Raw genomic sequence first — 16,297 nt, 5'->3', positions numbered from 1 at the left:
TTAGTTTTTTTAGTATTTTTGCTCTTTTTAAATTTCTAGTATCTTTTGTTTATTTTCTCTCTCGTTACTTTGTAGTTTTCATAACTTTATGTCCCTTCCTGAGGGTCGATCCTCGCTCAGCATCCAGAAATGGTTATTCCTGAGGGGTGCTCCAGCCTGGGCAGGGCAAGGAGTGAGGCTGAGGTCTGTGACAGACAAGGCAGGCTGTGCAGGTCGGGTAATCTGGGATTATGTCAGCAGGGATCCGCTCACCCCTGTGCTCCCCAGCTGCTGCATCCAGCTCAGACGGGCTCCAGGTGGCTGAGAGCTCACCCAGACACAGCAGTGTCAGCACTGCCAGGGCTTGGCTGTGCCTGCAGAGAAATAAAATCAGCTCCACACAGAAATCTGCACAGGTTTTACACCCTGTGAGTCACAGCTAAGTGGGGGCATGTCGGAAGCTCCCCAGCCCTGGGCAGCTGTGCCTGGAGCTCAGCCATGGGGCAGAAGGGGAACAAAGGGATCTCTGTGCCTTATGTGGGCTAAGGTGGGTTGGGTTTATTGTGTAAGCCTGGGTGGAGATTTCTTCACGAGCTGCAGTTTATATGAATGTCTGTCAGTACATTCTGGGTTTGTGCCAATCAAGGATTATGACCTATATTAACATCCCAGAAACAGGGGAGGCCAGCCAGGCTGCAGCTCAGTCTCCTGATGGCTGATATCCACCCTTACTATGATTTAAAGTCAGGTTAAATTACTTCTCTCCACAGGAACTTATTTAAAATGTGCTCACTCCTCTTGACAGTGCATCCCTTGCCATCTTGACAAAGCACCTGACATTCTCTCAGTGAGAGCTGTCTCAACTTTCTTAACAGAACAGAAGAATGGCATTTGCTACAATAACTTAATTGCTATTCATAAAAATAAAATCCAGTTCCTAGGGTGTTTTTTTTTATTTTCAATGGGACTTACATTGTTATATCCAGGAATATGAACAATACTCAGTTCAGACATAACTTGGTAGCTGGCTGACAAAAGCCCCATATCCAGACACTTGTATTTTGCCATACTTTGTTTGGCACATACGCATCTCACTGGTAGTTTTAAAATACTGTTGGAAAATCCTAATCTAAAAGGGATTTTCCAAGCACGTGGGAACAAAGATGTCAGAATGTAAAAACACTGAACACTGACCCTTGGTGGTTAGTCATGTACTTACACATTTCTTGCCTTCAGAAAAGAAGATAAAAAAATCTACCTCCACTTTCCAATCACATTTAGTAGCTCGGTTGATTTGATTTCTGGAATTCTGCACTTCCAGAGCATCTTGCAAAAGCTTTAGGAGCATCCAGTGACCCCCATGGTGTTCTGTAGTACTGAGGCACATCTGAAGTTTCCGATGCAGAAACCAGAATCAACCCAATTCCCAGTATGTGTGCAATGAATTATTGCACAATACAAACTGCTCTGATACCTGCTGGGCCACACATCCCTTCACACCCTGTCACAATCCCTGGCACCTTCCTGCAAGTTTTGGATCAAGCTGTGTGTTGGAAGTTACTCTGCTTTCATGAAGAAAGCAGTGACTATCTGTTTATTCTCCAAACATGGCCAATTTAGAAGTTATTAGATGGAATATCATTCAGCACAAGTGAACATCTAAAAATCATAAAATAAGAATTAAAAAGCCACTGCTCTGCACTGGAGTTGTTTGTGCCTTTCTTGTCTCTACAGGTTTGGTTTCCCCATTGCTTTTCCCTGCAGATGCTCAGTGGTACTTTCCAGGTCAGTCATGCCCTGAGGGAAAAGGGAGCAATGTCAGGATGATGAATGTAAAATGTTTCACTCTGTTACTGAAGTATCTGTTTTGTGAAATACTCTGAAATATTTTCCCTGGCTGCTATAGGAGATGAAAGTCATTAAAATCTATTTATTATCAAAATAGTAGGAATTCTGGATATTTTATATGTTCTGAAAATCAATACCTTGTCTGAGAGTATCTTCATTAAAGGAGTCTCATATTCAGGCTTTTCTGAAAGGTGGCAATATTTTCACATGGAATAAGCATCTTTCAAGTATTTTCACATTAGATGGAAATACTTTCATCACTTGAGGCCCTTCTTGGAAGTCATTCAACTATGAGAACATTTGCTTTAAATAAAAGAGTGTTTAAGCCAGCGGGATTCCTGAAATTCCTGAGCCATTTATGCTCTTCTTTACACTTTTCTTAGCACATCTTAACTCAGTGAACATTTCCTTATCCCCACAGATTTAATGCTGGTAAGAAACAGGCATCTCATTAAAACTCTCAGGGCTTGGGGTGGCATTTCTAGTCTTTTATAATTAATTTTGTTTTGACTGGAGTAATTTCTGGACTCTTTGGTTGCAGACTCCCAGACAGAGTTATCTTAGCCCATGTGGTACAGTGTGTATATACTGAGCACAAATGCATGCACACCTTTCACACAGAACAATAATATTGTTTACTATAGGAGCTGCAGAAAAAAATAACAACTGCTTTTCCAAATAATTGTTAAGGTTTATCAAATGCCAGTGAGGAAGGTAAACAGAAACAGAAAATATGAAACCAAAATTTGTGATATGTTATTAAATTTCATTAAAACCAAGTCTGAAGTAGCAAACTACTGACCTACATTTATGAAAAAGACTGTGACCAGATCTTGTAATTGCACCTTTAGGCTTCATCCAGCAAGAGAGAAATGCTAACATCCTTAAGGAATTATCTGCCTCAACAATTTCAGGGAAAAATCTCAGAACTGGCAACTTTTAAGAACAGTTACTTGAACAGAATAAAATATTTACACCTCCACAGCCTCATTTCTGCTCAGCAAAACCCCAGTTTGGCACTGCACCCTTCCCTCCCCCGTTCTCACTGCCTCACTTGTTTCCCTAACATTTGTTCATCTCCCATCTATGCTTTTTTATTTCTGCCTTTTCATTTACTTTCTCACTGATATCTGAACTTCTATTTTAGTAGCCTTATCTTTTTTTAGTGAACAAGGTCACAAGTGAGAGTGGGCTTTGGCAATTCCAACATTACCCGGCTGACGTTCATTGACATCATGGAACTGTTGGCAGTGTCAGGGCAGCAGCCCCTCTGCAAATGCACATGTATTAAATGTCTTGGATACAATTTCAGTTTGTGCCCAGGACAAAAAATGGAGCATTGGGATATGAACTATGGCAGAGACCTGCTGGTCATGAACACAGTGACCCTTTGAGGTCCTGTTCCCACAGGTGGGCTGAAAAGGTGACTCCTAAGGCACCAGTTTGGCACGTGGGTTTGTGTCCCAGTTTTGTGCCATACAGATTCTGATCCTGAGACTATCCTCACACTTAATATTGTGCACCAAATACCTCCAGTACTCACCACAGTCAGGGATTAATCCACAGGTAAGATCAGGAACGTGTTTTTTTTCAAGATGAAGGAAATCACAAACTCAATTTCCAAGAAGTAACCCCTTTGATTCTGTGCCAGGGTACTGGTATGTATTGCTAGGGAAATGAATTCTGGTAATATCTCTAATGTCTTTAAAAAAAATTTCAGAACTCTATGTTCCATTTTACCAATTATATACCATTATCTTATTACTCAGAAACATTATTACTAGCACAGAAGATTCACCAAATAAAATGTTAGTAACTTGATCATTATTTTAAAATGGAAAATTAACAGCTAAGTTATTAAAGAATATTCCTTTCTCAACATCTGAAAGTTAGTGTGAAAAGCACTAAAAGGCATACTTTTAAATGGAGTATTGAAAAGGTATTTTTAGTAGAAGAATCGGTGTTCAAAAATAGAAAATGTCACAGCCACCTCTTGCTACTGAGTAACACAACAGTGTCTCAAACCCAACCACAGGTGACAGTAGGAGAACTAGAGGTGTGTGAAGTGTGAGTTGTCCTGATACTGCAACATTTATATATTAAATAAACAAGTTATTTTGTACCTACCTGTCAAAACCAAGTTCAGATTTCCCATAATTTCTATATCAATGTAATTTTTGTTGGTTTTATTTGAAAATAGACTTCAATTTGCCTCAGAATTTTGAACACATTTTCTTTCATGTTTGAAGGTTCTTGCTATGGCATATTCCAAAGAGGGAAAGCCAACTCCCACAGCAGGGGTCGAGCCCCTCTTGGACAGACTGCCAGTGGGGTTGCAATATTTTTGTGTTTAAGATAAAGGCTAATCTTGTCTGCCCCTTCTGTTTGCATTTATAGATTTCTCCCTTGCTTTCATGCTGCTCTCCAACACCTGCTCTGTTTTGCTCAGGCACAGGAACCAGGGGCACACTGGTTCTGAGCTGAGCTCTGTGAAGCCTCCTACATATCCAGCAACCCCCACTCTCACATTCCAGGATGGAATTCAGTCACAGATGGGACTCACTGGAGGTGTGTCATCTCAGTCCAACTCCCCCAGTTTGTGTCAAAGGCCATCACACAGGCCCTGCTCAGAACAGTGCCAGAAGTGTTTCACACCTTCACACCTCTCAGCCCCATCTTTGTACCTCACAGGCTCCCTTTTTGGTTAGGTAGGCTTTTGTGGAGTACATCAAGAGACTGGATGTGTAAAATTGGGAATTAATAATGCAGCAATGCCAGTGGTTGGCATGTCCAGACCTGCTGGCTTTGATGGGACTATTCAACTGTGCAAACTAAAATAGGCATGGCAGTGTTTGCCAGCTCAAACTCCTGAGCCAAAACAAGGAGCTCATTAAGAGCAAACACTGGTCCTGGCACTGCAGTTGTGCTTTACAAACCCAACCAAAGATCAAGCACCAAAAAAGCCCAACCTACAATTTAGACAAAATGGATCCAGGATTCCAAATTTCAGGCATGTAGTAGAACAAAAATGTCAGCAAGCCAACAGGAATGGCTGGCCTGGGGTAATCATGGATTGACTGATTTAATGTACATTCACAGAAGTTTGGATTTTCCTGTGTTCATTATCTTCCTCAAAATATTCTGGAGCTATGTGAAAGGAACCTTGCTGTTATTTAACAGCCTTTCTCTGGTCAAATCCAATGAGTTAGGCCAAATAAAATCTCAGTTTCCCCATTGAAGCCTGTGTACTGATGGAAGTAAGAGAAGATTCCCTGCTATCCAGCTGTACCTGGGGACGGGGGAAGTGCTTTCAACAACACAACTGAGCTGTAACAGGCTTAGAGTGACATAAAAAATGAACCCAAAATCCTGTTTCTTCAAACAATGCAGAATTAAGTCTGCAGATTCCAAGACAAGTGTGTCTGTGGTAAGGCCTGAGTGACTGCAGTAGAGCCACAGCACACAGCCCCTGGCGAGCAGAAGGAAATCTGGGCTCTTTCTACCTTTACAAATAATATCTTTTGCTATTATTTAGTTAGAAGGGGTTTCACCTTTGTTATTACTAACCCAATGCTTGAGTAGCCTAGCTAAAACAGACTGACCTAATGTGTTCAAACCATTTTCTAGAATATCAGCAATCCTGTCTAAAAAACACAGGACTGACATCTCTGCTAGCAGCCTTTATGAATTTAACACCTTAAGCAGAGAACCTGGGAAAAGGCTGGAGACAAAGAGCTGTGCTTGGAGATCTGGGGAGTCCATTGGGGTGAAGCACTGAACATCCTGGAGAGGATGTCACTGCCTGTACCACGTTCTCTGGACAACCAAACTGCTCCAGTTTCTGCATCTGCCAGTCTGGCACCTTTAATAAGTCATTAAATCACACTATGGACGTGAATATGCTCTTGGATAAATAATAAATGACAGCTCTCACACTGGCACGCGAGCACACAGGCATACCCAGGGCAGGAAATCACACACAGCATTTCATTTGTTGCTAATTTATCTGTAACAAAGTGAGGAAGATGCCCTGGGGACTGGTGACTAACAAGGAGCATTGTTTATGCTACAAATCCCATCCGGTTATTAGGCTTTGAAAAGTGCTTTGTTTAGCTTATCAGTGCTTCAGCAGGAATGCCAGGGGCAGTATTTCTATTCTAAGTGTATTTCTATTCCAATATTACTGACATATAAGAGGTTATGTGTTACCTGAGGGCTGAATATTTGGCTTGTGCTTCAGTGCCTTGTTGAATCAGGATCAGGATGGTGAACACTGCACAAAACCAAGCTCTGAACACATTTCCTTATCAATTTTACAGCATTAAATTGAAGAACACCTTTACATAAATCAAACCTTTCTCAAGGATCACACAGCAGGACAAAGAATAAATACCCTATGGCATATAAATTCCCATCATTAAAAATGACCTCAACATGTTAGATCTTCTGCTTAAATTCTGCACTTCACTTAGGATGTGGACAAATTTGTATTATACAACCAAGTCTGCTGTTACGAAATTCCAAAGTATCACAAGTGTCTGGCAAGTTTTAGAGATGTTTCACAACAGCACTGATAAGCTGCTACTCTGTCAGGTGATCAAAATACCTACAGTGTGCCCTTGATTCAAGTTAATGTTTAAAAATAGGAATGCAAGTTTTTTATTGGGCTCAGGTACTTTTTCAATGATGTTAAATGTCTTTTAAAGGAGAAGATTTAGAAAGGGAGGGCATTAATTTCAGATGGAAAAAAACTACAATTCATTTCATAATTTGAAAAACCTGAGAATCCCTTGCCAGCTAAATAAATAATAGGCAAATAAAGGAAACTAAATTGGGAAATTAAATTATTAATTGGCAAATAAGGCATAATTTGCCATGCAGAATGATTCCACACCAACAGTGTCACTGACTCAGCTCCTCTGAAACATTTTTGCTAAGAGGAATGGCAAACTCAACCTCATGGAAGTCTCCTGGACCACTGTAAGAAGTGTTCATTAGACTGATTAGGAATAAATAATTGAAGTATTTATTTAGATGTTTTATCATTAGATTACTTTTGGAAAATCCACATGAATGAATTCTTCCTTCTCAAATGTCCTGGTTTTAATTTGCTTATGGTTAGTTTAGATCTGGATTGCCAAACCATGAGCTGTCCAGTGCAGCCTCCCTTGTCACCTGAACTGGCCTTGTAAGTGAGACTGGGAGCAGCTGCTCCCCTGCCAGAGCAAAGTGCCACTGTCACCCCTCCCTGAGAACTTCCAACCTCAAAGCAGGGGCTGCTTTACTGAACAATGCCATGTGCTCATGCAAAAACCAATAAATGTTTGTGAGCACTCAACCTGCTGAGGGTTTTTAAACTTTAATACCTCTCCTCAAAGATGCTGATGAGAACAGACTCACCACTGATGCTTTAGAGCTAAATTTCCTTGTGGTAAAACTGGAAGATGTTCTGAGCTGAGCTGTGTTACAGAGATAAAGGTTTATACCCAGGAGCTTCTGGCTTCATAGCCAACAAACAGATCAGTCTTCACGCCTTCCTTTTGTGGGCAAGAATTAAAAATGTATCAAATCTGGTGGCTGGGGTTTAGCACAATGGGGTTGGATTTGCAGAGTTCTACTAGAATTGTTTTCTGAAATGCACAGCTTTCATTTTTAGCCAAAAGATGTGTCCAGATCTGAAAAGCTAATTTTTCTCAAAAATCTGACTGTCACAGTTTGAAAGCCTGGCCCCTGGTGAGGTTTCTACATGAAGAATTCCTTTGCAAATCTGACCTGTGGAAATGTGACCTCAGTGAACACCTGTGCTGTGCAGTGAGAAAGGAACAGAAACATAAGGATCTGATTCCTGAAAAACTTTAAGGCTTTCTCTGGGTCTTTGAATTCTAAGTCTGTTTTTGCTTCTGCATTTGGAGTTTAGTTTTGGTTGGGCTTTTTTCCTTTCATTTCCTCAAAATGAATTAAATTGACTTCTACTGGACTAAACATTTAATCATTCAGTTCTGGCTGAGGATTCTCAGCAACATATGGGTTAGAACCACCAAAGACACCCAGATCCAAATATAAGACTGTAAAATAGTCATTCCTAAGGGCACTTGCAAAGTTTCCAGCCTAAAATGTTAGGAGCAATGACAATTTTAATAGTGCTGTTTGAAATAACACACAGAATTACTGCAAGAGAGGAAGCTCCCTAAAAATTTATCATTTTAGGCAAAGTCAAGCTAAATATTTTATTTTGTTAGGACTGTTTAGTGCCATCAAAACCTCAAAGCCTCATGACACAAACACTGACTGCCACAATCAATCTCTAATTCAATCACAGTTCAAATGTTCAAAGGCCAGCTCAGGATTTTGGAAGGGGTAAATTAGTTCTGGCAGCCCTACAGCAATCTCAGATATCATCTGTCTTCTCCTTCTATCAGATCCAGCTGGGCGGGCCCCTCATAACCATTGATGCTGGTTAGAGCCAACTCCAGCATCATTGGGAGTGCTTGGACTCAATAAATCAGAAAATTGATTATGTGCAGATAATCTATTAAAAATAAATGACAGACCTGGCATGTTTTTCCCAGCTGATTGACTCAGGACAAGACTAAACCACTGATGTCTTAGCTGAGGGTGACCCCGAGTTCCTTTTTCCTCCCAAATGCTCTGTTAATGCAATTGGAGGAATGTCCATACCAGGTGAAACCAGGCCCACCCTGCCTTGGGACCTGCTGGACTCAGGAGTTCCATAGCATCCATAACCATGTCCTTGGCTTTACTGTGTATGTAAGGAACTGCCTGGTTTTGCTCCCTCTGGATCTGCCAGCCCTGGTCATCGTGCAAGAGCTGATGGAGTTTCCCACCTTGCTTCACTCAATCAGTGAGAGATCACAAGGAAATTAAAAATGTGGTGTGACAATCCTGGATCTGACTGATGATTGAATGATTTTTATACTTCCTACACACACACACATATTATTCACACAGTGCAGGAGCACTGCCTGGATCTTTGCTGTAATTCCCAGTCCTAACTGAATGCTCTGGGAGCAGAGCTTGAGCATTTGCAGGGTCTCAACAGGCCCTTGCACTCAAGCTGACAAGCTTCCAGCCCCTCTGCCTGGTGCCTGAGCTCAGCAGCCAGAACTGGTATCATCAGCAACAGTAAATATTCCATTTTCCTGTTTTCTGAGCAGCACAAACTCTCTTTCTGCAGACTTGCTCATGAGTCATCTGGAAATAAACCATAATCACTTGTCCCCTAGGAGTCATATATAAGTTAATTAGTGTACAAGACAAGCTAATACAAAATACACAAGAGATTCCAACTTGTTGAGGTTGCAAAGGGCAAGGGAGCCTTTCAGAATTTCCATTGGTTACAGTCTGGGAATGCTGGGCTTCCCTTGACTCCGTATCTATCACATAACCAGAAACACATTTTGTTCTCTTTGTTGTAGGAGACAAAGCTAAAGAAATGTGGGTGTTGTTCCTGTGCACAAATAGAGTAGATACCTAATGAGCCTCTGTGTGTGCAGTGTTGGTAAACACCACTGCTCTGGGCTGCAGCTGACAGAAACCATCACTGCCTGGCCAGCTGAGAGGATGTTCTGGATCTGCAAATGCCCCCCAGCCCTGCACAGGAAGTCAGAATGGAATGGGATGTGCCAGATGAATTTTAGGTGCCACCATGTGAAATAAAATCTGCTTGCCTGGAGTTCAGGGTCCTGGACTTGGATCTGACCATCTCTGTGGTGTCTTATTCCTACCCAGCCATCCTTTGCTGGGCTATTGTGTGGTTGTTATCTCTGCAGGAGAGAATCTTATCAGTGCAGGGAAAGGAAAATCTGAAAACAATGAAAAGGCCTTTGGCATCTGACATTTTTCTGTTGAGGATGGAAACAAATACATTTATAACTTCACAGTAAAGAAAGATTTTTTATTCCAGTAGTTATAGAAACACTATTGTTAGTTATAGAAACACTATTGTTAAGGCTGGAAAAGCCCTTGAAAATCATTGAATCAAAGTCATGGCACATTATTTTAAAACTTCCAGTTGCTCTTATCTACAGATCCTCATTACAGGAGGAAAGAATGGTATGAATGGTGCTGATTTAAAATTACTAATTTGGTGAATTCATAGTTTTAGACCTGGCTCTGGCAAGAGACCTGGTTTCATGAACACTCACCTGGATTCTTTTTGCCATTCAGTTTATGGTACAGAGAGAATCCCATTCTGGCATCCCAGGAAGGCAGAGAACACACCAGACTTTATTTCAGTACATTTAAGTGACAGACACAACTGCAGAGGAGGAGGGAAACAGTGACAATTAGTTCTGTGTGATATCTATGCTGAGTTTCTGTGACTCTCTGCTAATCACAGGAAATTATTATTAATGAACTGAATATGTTGATGAAATTACTAATTTTGTGAAGACTGTGCACTACATCTCTCCCAGGAACCACAGCAACTCCAGCTGCCCCACCTGCCTCCAGCAAGCCCCTCTCCCAGCAGAAACCAGCTGTGGGCATTTATTCTGTGGGAAGTGTTGTGGACTGACAGTGCAGGCAGTGCTTACACAGGCTACTAAACAAGGCATTCTTCTGGCAACAATCTCAAGGCCTGTGTAAGAACCAGGACCAAGCCCTTCTCCCTGGAATTAATGTAGGTTCCCTCACTAGAAGCAGGAGAAATCCCATTTTTATATTCCCTGAAAAATCAGGAACTGTATTTTTATTTGCTCATTGCTTTCTTATCTATAAAGGTGCGGCTTTTGAAATGCCCATGAAGTCTTAAGCAGCCAAAAAGTAACAGATGATCTCAGAGGATACTGTTAAATTACAATACAAACTTGTGGAATGGATAAAATGCACTAGAAAATCCCACTATTTGTATTTGACTATGCAAAAAACCCCCAACCTATTACAAAAACCAACAGCGCAATAATCACATTTGTAAGTGTGAAAGCTTGAGATGTAACAAACATGAAGTCTCATCTTCAAGCATGAACTCACTTCTGAGAAGACAACTTGTCTTTTTAATCAGCAGCATAAAAATCCAGCTGTCCCATAAAATTAATTTCTATGGGTAAAAATCAGGAGTAGGACACAGCAGGCTTGGGTCTCATTCTGTCCCACATTCCTGCTTCCCATGGGAAACATTTGCCAAAAATAAAGCAGTGATCTAGGCATAATTACATTGGTTTGCAGTCCTGTAAAAGCTTTTTACAAAAACAAAAGTAGTGGAAGTTCCATTTTAAACAATTCAGTAAGTTGGTTTCTAGTCATGCATAAAGGGTTTTTTAATCTGTTTACTGTTTTTAAGGAAATCTGTGTGGTCTTGCAGAGGAAAATTGTTCAAAGACATCTCATCCCAATGTAAGCTCACTAACTGTTTATTCCAGCCCAGGATCTGTTTAACAGGAAAGGGACAGAACAGATTTAGAGGGTCCTTCTGTCAAGGCAGCCCCTGGTGTGGGCTCCTGTCCTCCCCCAGAGGAGGTATCCCATCTCCAGTCACTGGATAATCTGTGTAAAACCCTAATTCTGCAGACAAACGTGTCTGTTAAATGCCTTCTTTGAGGCTCTGAGCCATATGGTTGGGATTACAGCATTTAAATAGTTTTTCCAAGTGAATACAAGGATGAAGCACAGAATAGTGGAGGGAACTATGTCCATAATTGCATTTATAAAGGGATTTCAGGATTTTTAAGGCCCATGTTCTGCACCACTGGAGCCAGTGTGAGCTTGGCACCTTGAAGCAAGTGCAAGTTATATTTACAAGCCATTCACACTTTTTTCACCACACTATAAAAAGATATAAGTACAAAGGAGAACAAGGGGCCATGTTGTTAATGCTGATGCAATAAAAGCACATTTTTATCTTTAGGATAAAGATAACAGAGCACAGCCCCACATCACCACTGCCACTATGCCCATCCTCTGAGAGAACAACAAATCAGTGGATCCCCAACAGCCAGGGACACCTCTGGGAGACACCATGTAATACTTCCTGTTGTTCCATGTTTTTCTAACACTGTTTTATAACATACAGGAAAAGGAGACTTTGAACAGAACCCATCCAGGACAAACAGCAACCACATGGCCTCAAAACCTGTTTCAAATAATGCCTCAGTAGTTATAGTTTCAAGTACAAAGATAGACATAACAACAAAGAGCATCAACTTCCCTCTTTCCCTGGCCTGGTTAATTTTCCCTTTTCCATCTGTATGACCTAATGATACAGACTTTATTTGTATTTAATTTTGAGATCTGTAGAGGAGAAGTACCATATACAAGCTGGGTCTATGTTGTTTTTCTTAGCTGTACATACTTGGCCAGGCTTTCCTTCCCTCCACACCATTATTTACACTCTGGAGCGCTGACTCCAGTGTGATGCATTACCCATGTTATGGCTGTTTATAGAGTAGAAGTGGTCTCTGTAACATGTCTGTTTTTCATGTCTTAAACCAATAAAACTTTTACATTGGGCTTATCAAAACCATTCTGTGTAGATCTAAGTCTGTTGTGACTGAAATCAGTAATAAAACTTCTCTTGATGCCCCGTGGAACAGAGCTAAGGCAACACTGAGCTCTCTTAATAAATTCCGCTCCGGTAAAAGTTTCATTTAAAAAATGTGGTTAACCCAAAGCTTTTAAAGAAGATTAATGTGGACTTATAAAAAATGTCTGATTTTATTATTAGTAGTAATTCATACAGTTTGTCCTGAAGTTTTCCTTTTCAGCTTCAGTTTGAACCATATGTTCAGGAAGTTCAACTGAAAAGCGATCCTTCAGCAATATTATTTTTTTCTAATTAACAATAACCACAGAGGTATTTTATAGAAACCTACAGAGTCCCTCAGAAGGTTGTGGAGTGGGATAGATTAAAACAGGATTTTGTCAATTTTATGAAAAATTCACTGAAGCACAAATGGGTCAACTTCAGAGGAGTCCTTCCTTTCCTGTTCTACCAAACAAAGGTTTCTGAGTGCAGCAAATCTTACTTTCCATGGGATTCTTTTGTGAAAGGCCTTGAAGGACTCTGGGATCCATCAGTGCCCTGTTGGCCTCGCTGGGACTGAGCCCAGGCCCAGCACTGCAGCCGTGGGGATCCCCAGACTTTGATCCACCACCCCAGGGAGTCAAAGCCAGTCAGAGGTGAGGGGTGTCAAACACAAAGCTCAAGGAGAAGCTGGAACCTGAGTGCCAGACTGGGTTCATACAGACTGGATAGGGATTTAGGAATAAACACAGCTGTGGGCTCAGCCAAACACTCTGTGTGTGCAAACAAAACACAAGAGGCACAAAGAAAAACCCTGCACTCAAATGAAAATGAGCAAAAAGCACAAGTCAGAGCGAGGTTCATAAAAATACCTTTGGGCCAAATTTCACATTCCCAGTCCTTGTACACATGATGTAACTGATGGCATCAGGAAATTTTTTTTTATAGATTTCAAACATGGTTTGTCTCAAATTCCCTTTCTGAGTGGCACAGATGAGGTGATGCTGGGTGCAGAACCCCTGCACTGAGGGCTCCTGGAGACTTCTTGTTACAGCACAGCTCACAAACTCCTCACTGGCTGTTTTTAAGAACAAAGATCATTGTTCAGCTCAACAGAACAATCCCATCAAAATGGCAGCACAGTGTTGTGCTGCTGTTTTCACTGGGGTCCCTGTCAAGTTGCATCATTGAAATGTTGAGAGGTTTTATTTCCCTGACCTGTCACACTGCTCGCTGTGCCCCGGAGCTGCCACTCAAGCTGTGCTGCTTCTGCTGAGATGCTGTTTGTGCTTTGCTGGGTTTGTTGGTGGTGCCAGCCCTGACATTCAATTTTCCTGTTTTCTGACCAGCACTAACTCACTGCTGTCACTGCATGTGCAGCCTAATCTTACTGTCCTCACAGTCTGCCCCCTTTCGCTCTATGCTGTACATGGAAATCAGCAGCAGTCTGAGTAAGAAAGGATGTGGCAATTGGCTTTTCCAGAGGTACAAGCTGTTCCTGGCTGTGCCTGCTGGTTTATCTGGGATAACTAGCCCTGGAAGTCACTCTGGACAACTCCACCTTGATGCAGCTGCAATGCTTCTGTCCATGGGCACCCATATTCCTGAGGGCTACAGCCATGACCCAGGGAGCTTCCAGAGTAAGATCCACAGGGAAAAAAGCTGTGGAAAGGAAACCCTCCCCTAGCTGATCTGTAAATCTCTGCTGTAAATCTGTAAATAATATAAATGTTAAAAAAAAATATATGTACATAAATCTCTCTGTAAATCTGTAAATACCAGTGTAGAAGAGCAAAGGCTCCATTTTTGCACAGCCACTTTGCATAGGAAAAGCATGTATTAAAATAAAGAATCACATTCATTTTCACAGTCCATTGTAGAAAGAGGGTTTATTAATCCTGTCAATTTCCCTGTAAACATTAAATAACCTCCAATAAGTTCAGCATATCTTCATTTTTTTAATTTGGTAGGTTGCTGCCTGACCCCCTACTGGAGGCACAGTCCCTGGTTAGCAGCACTAACCTGCCCTCCCTGCAGGGAGGTAATATTTACCTCTGTCTGCATTCTGACACATGCCAAACAATGAGCTTGAGCTCTTGGGATCAGATTTATTTATCCTCTAATTTTCCCACAGCATTTCAGAACCCACTTGGGCTTGAATGATCCTGCAGCCATTTGCATTTATCATTTGACACATGTCAGATCAAACAACTCTGTGAAATACCAAACAGGCCTCCAGCATTTTGCTTTTGTGTAGTTTATTGAATCTCTGGGGTAACATTCCACAAAAAGCAGCATGGAAGTTCCTAATCTCACCAGGCCCCAGTCAGAGGTTTCTTGTTGTACTGTGAGGCTGGATATAGGGGAAAAAAAGAAAATGTTCTTCATTGTGGAACTGTGTTGCTTTTCACACCTCTTGTGAGAAGCAACACAATAAGCCAAGGAACCAACCTTGACCCCTAAGTGTTTATAAATCAGCATTTACTGAGTGAGCAGCACATAACAAATGGATTGAAACAGACCTAGCAAGGAAAACCAGTCTGTACCATTGTGTAATTAAATTCTGATGCAGGTACTGGCAATACTGTGGTGGAATGTTACCATCCTGCTGCATCCATAACTTTCTAGTGAAGGCGCTTCTGGAATTCTTACCTGGAGAAATCCTGCAGTTGCCCTAGCAGGGAGGAGAACACAGTGTTCCATGAAAAGCCTGGTTAATTAAAAAACAGACCTAGAGAGGGTCAGGCTGGACCTTTCAAATATTACTCAGATTTGAACTGCAGCATTTTAACTTGCCTCTAAAATTTCAAATCAGATTCCAGTAGAAAGCAGCTGGATTTTTCCCAAGGTATTGCCAAATCCAAACAGTTCACACTGGCTCTGCCTTTTAATGCTGGAATCCCAGTTCCCAGGAGGATTCTGTATCAAGCAGAATCTTTTTCTGCTTGATACAGAATCCAAGGGTAGGGGCAGCAGGGATCCCTTTTAGAAGGATTCCTCTGGATACTGTACCATGACTAAACAGTGTAGGGGCATTTGGACAGCACAGAAAGGTTCTGCATTCAAGAGATTTTAACTTTCAAAGTGCTTAAGAGACATGTGGAACTGAAATGCATCAGAATACAAAATAACCAATCTCATGTGAACATTCAGTTTGCAGGTTACCTGTATGACAGGCTGCCATTCCTGACTCTTGCCTTGTGAGGACTCTTCACCCAGGTAGGTCTCATGGAGTTTCTTCCTAAGAGTTGCTCTTTGCATCTTTAGAACCAGCATTTTGTCTTCTCCATGTCAGCAAAGCCTGGGCCTCTCTGCAGGACTCTTGGAGCAACTGATGACATGGTGGTTGCTTCCCTTCTTTCAATTTGCATGATAAAAATCTGTCAACAAGTTGCACCTGATGGGGTGAGCATGGCAGGGTCTGCAGCTCAGGGGCCTGACCAACCCCACCTGGGGCCCTTGGCCAAACTTCCCCAAGCCATGACTGAGGCTTCTCTTGGACTGGGCCAGTGGGATGGGTTTGTCACTGTGCTGCTGCCACAGCTGAAGGACTCAGCACCGTTTGGCATGGCCAAGGCACTCAGTGTGGAGCCCTCAGAGGGCAGATTCACAAGAATGCCTCAAGCCACAATCAGGGTTTAACATTACAGTGCCCATTGACCTGCAGCTGAAGAGTGTTAGAACTCTTGAGCTTTAACATTTTACTTCTTGGCTCAATTTGAATTAAATTTTAATTTGAGAACTTGGCAAACTGAACAATTTGCTAAGTCTTGTATAACACAAGGATGGTCAGGCAGTCTCACTGCAAAATCCTGCAGCAGTGTTTGTGTTATCACAGCTGATTACTCAGCCACTGGGATACAGAGCTCTCACAGCTCTGGTTTTAAAATGGATCACATGAAACTGGTAGGCACACTGGCTTGGAACAAAAATGCAATGATAAAGTGCAAGTATCACAAGGGGAGGAAGGCATTAAAGGCCATGCAGAAG

The 16,297-nt window shown here is 41.7% G+C and overlaps 1 pseudogene; it reads left to right on the top strand.

The window, feature by feature from the left end:
• Window positions 1-430: 430 nt before the first annotated feature.
• LOC131086645 (uncharacterized) lies at window positions 431-15,949 on the top strand (annotated as a pseudogene).
• The last annotated feature ends 348 nt before the right edge of the window (window positions 15,950-16,297 follow it).

Source organism: Melospiza georgiana, chromosome 9 (assembly GCF_028018845.1).
Source record: "Melospiza georgiana isolate bMelGeo1 chromosome 9, bMelGeo1.pri, whole genome shotgun sequence".
In the NCBI taxonomy this organism is placed as follows: domain Eukaryota; kingdom Metazoa; phylum Chordata; class Aves; order Passeriformes; family Passerellidae; genus Melospiza; species Melospiza georgiana.
The sequence above is the reverse complement of the archived record's forward strand: the minus strand, read 5'-3'. Positions and strand labels throughout refer to the sequence as shown.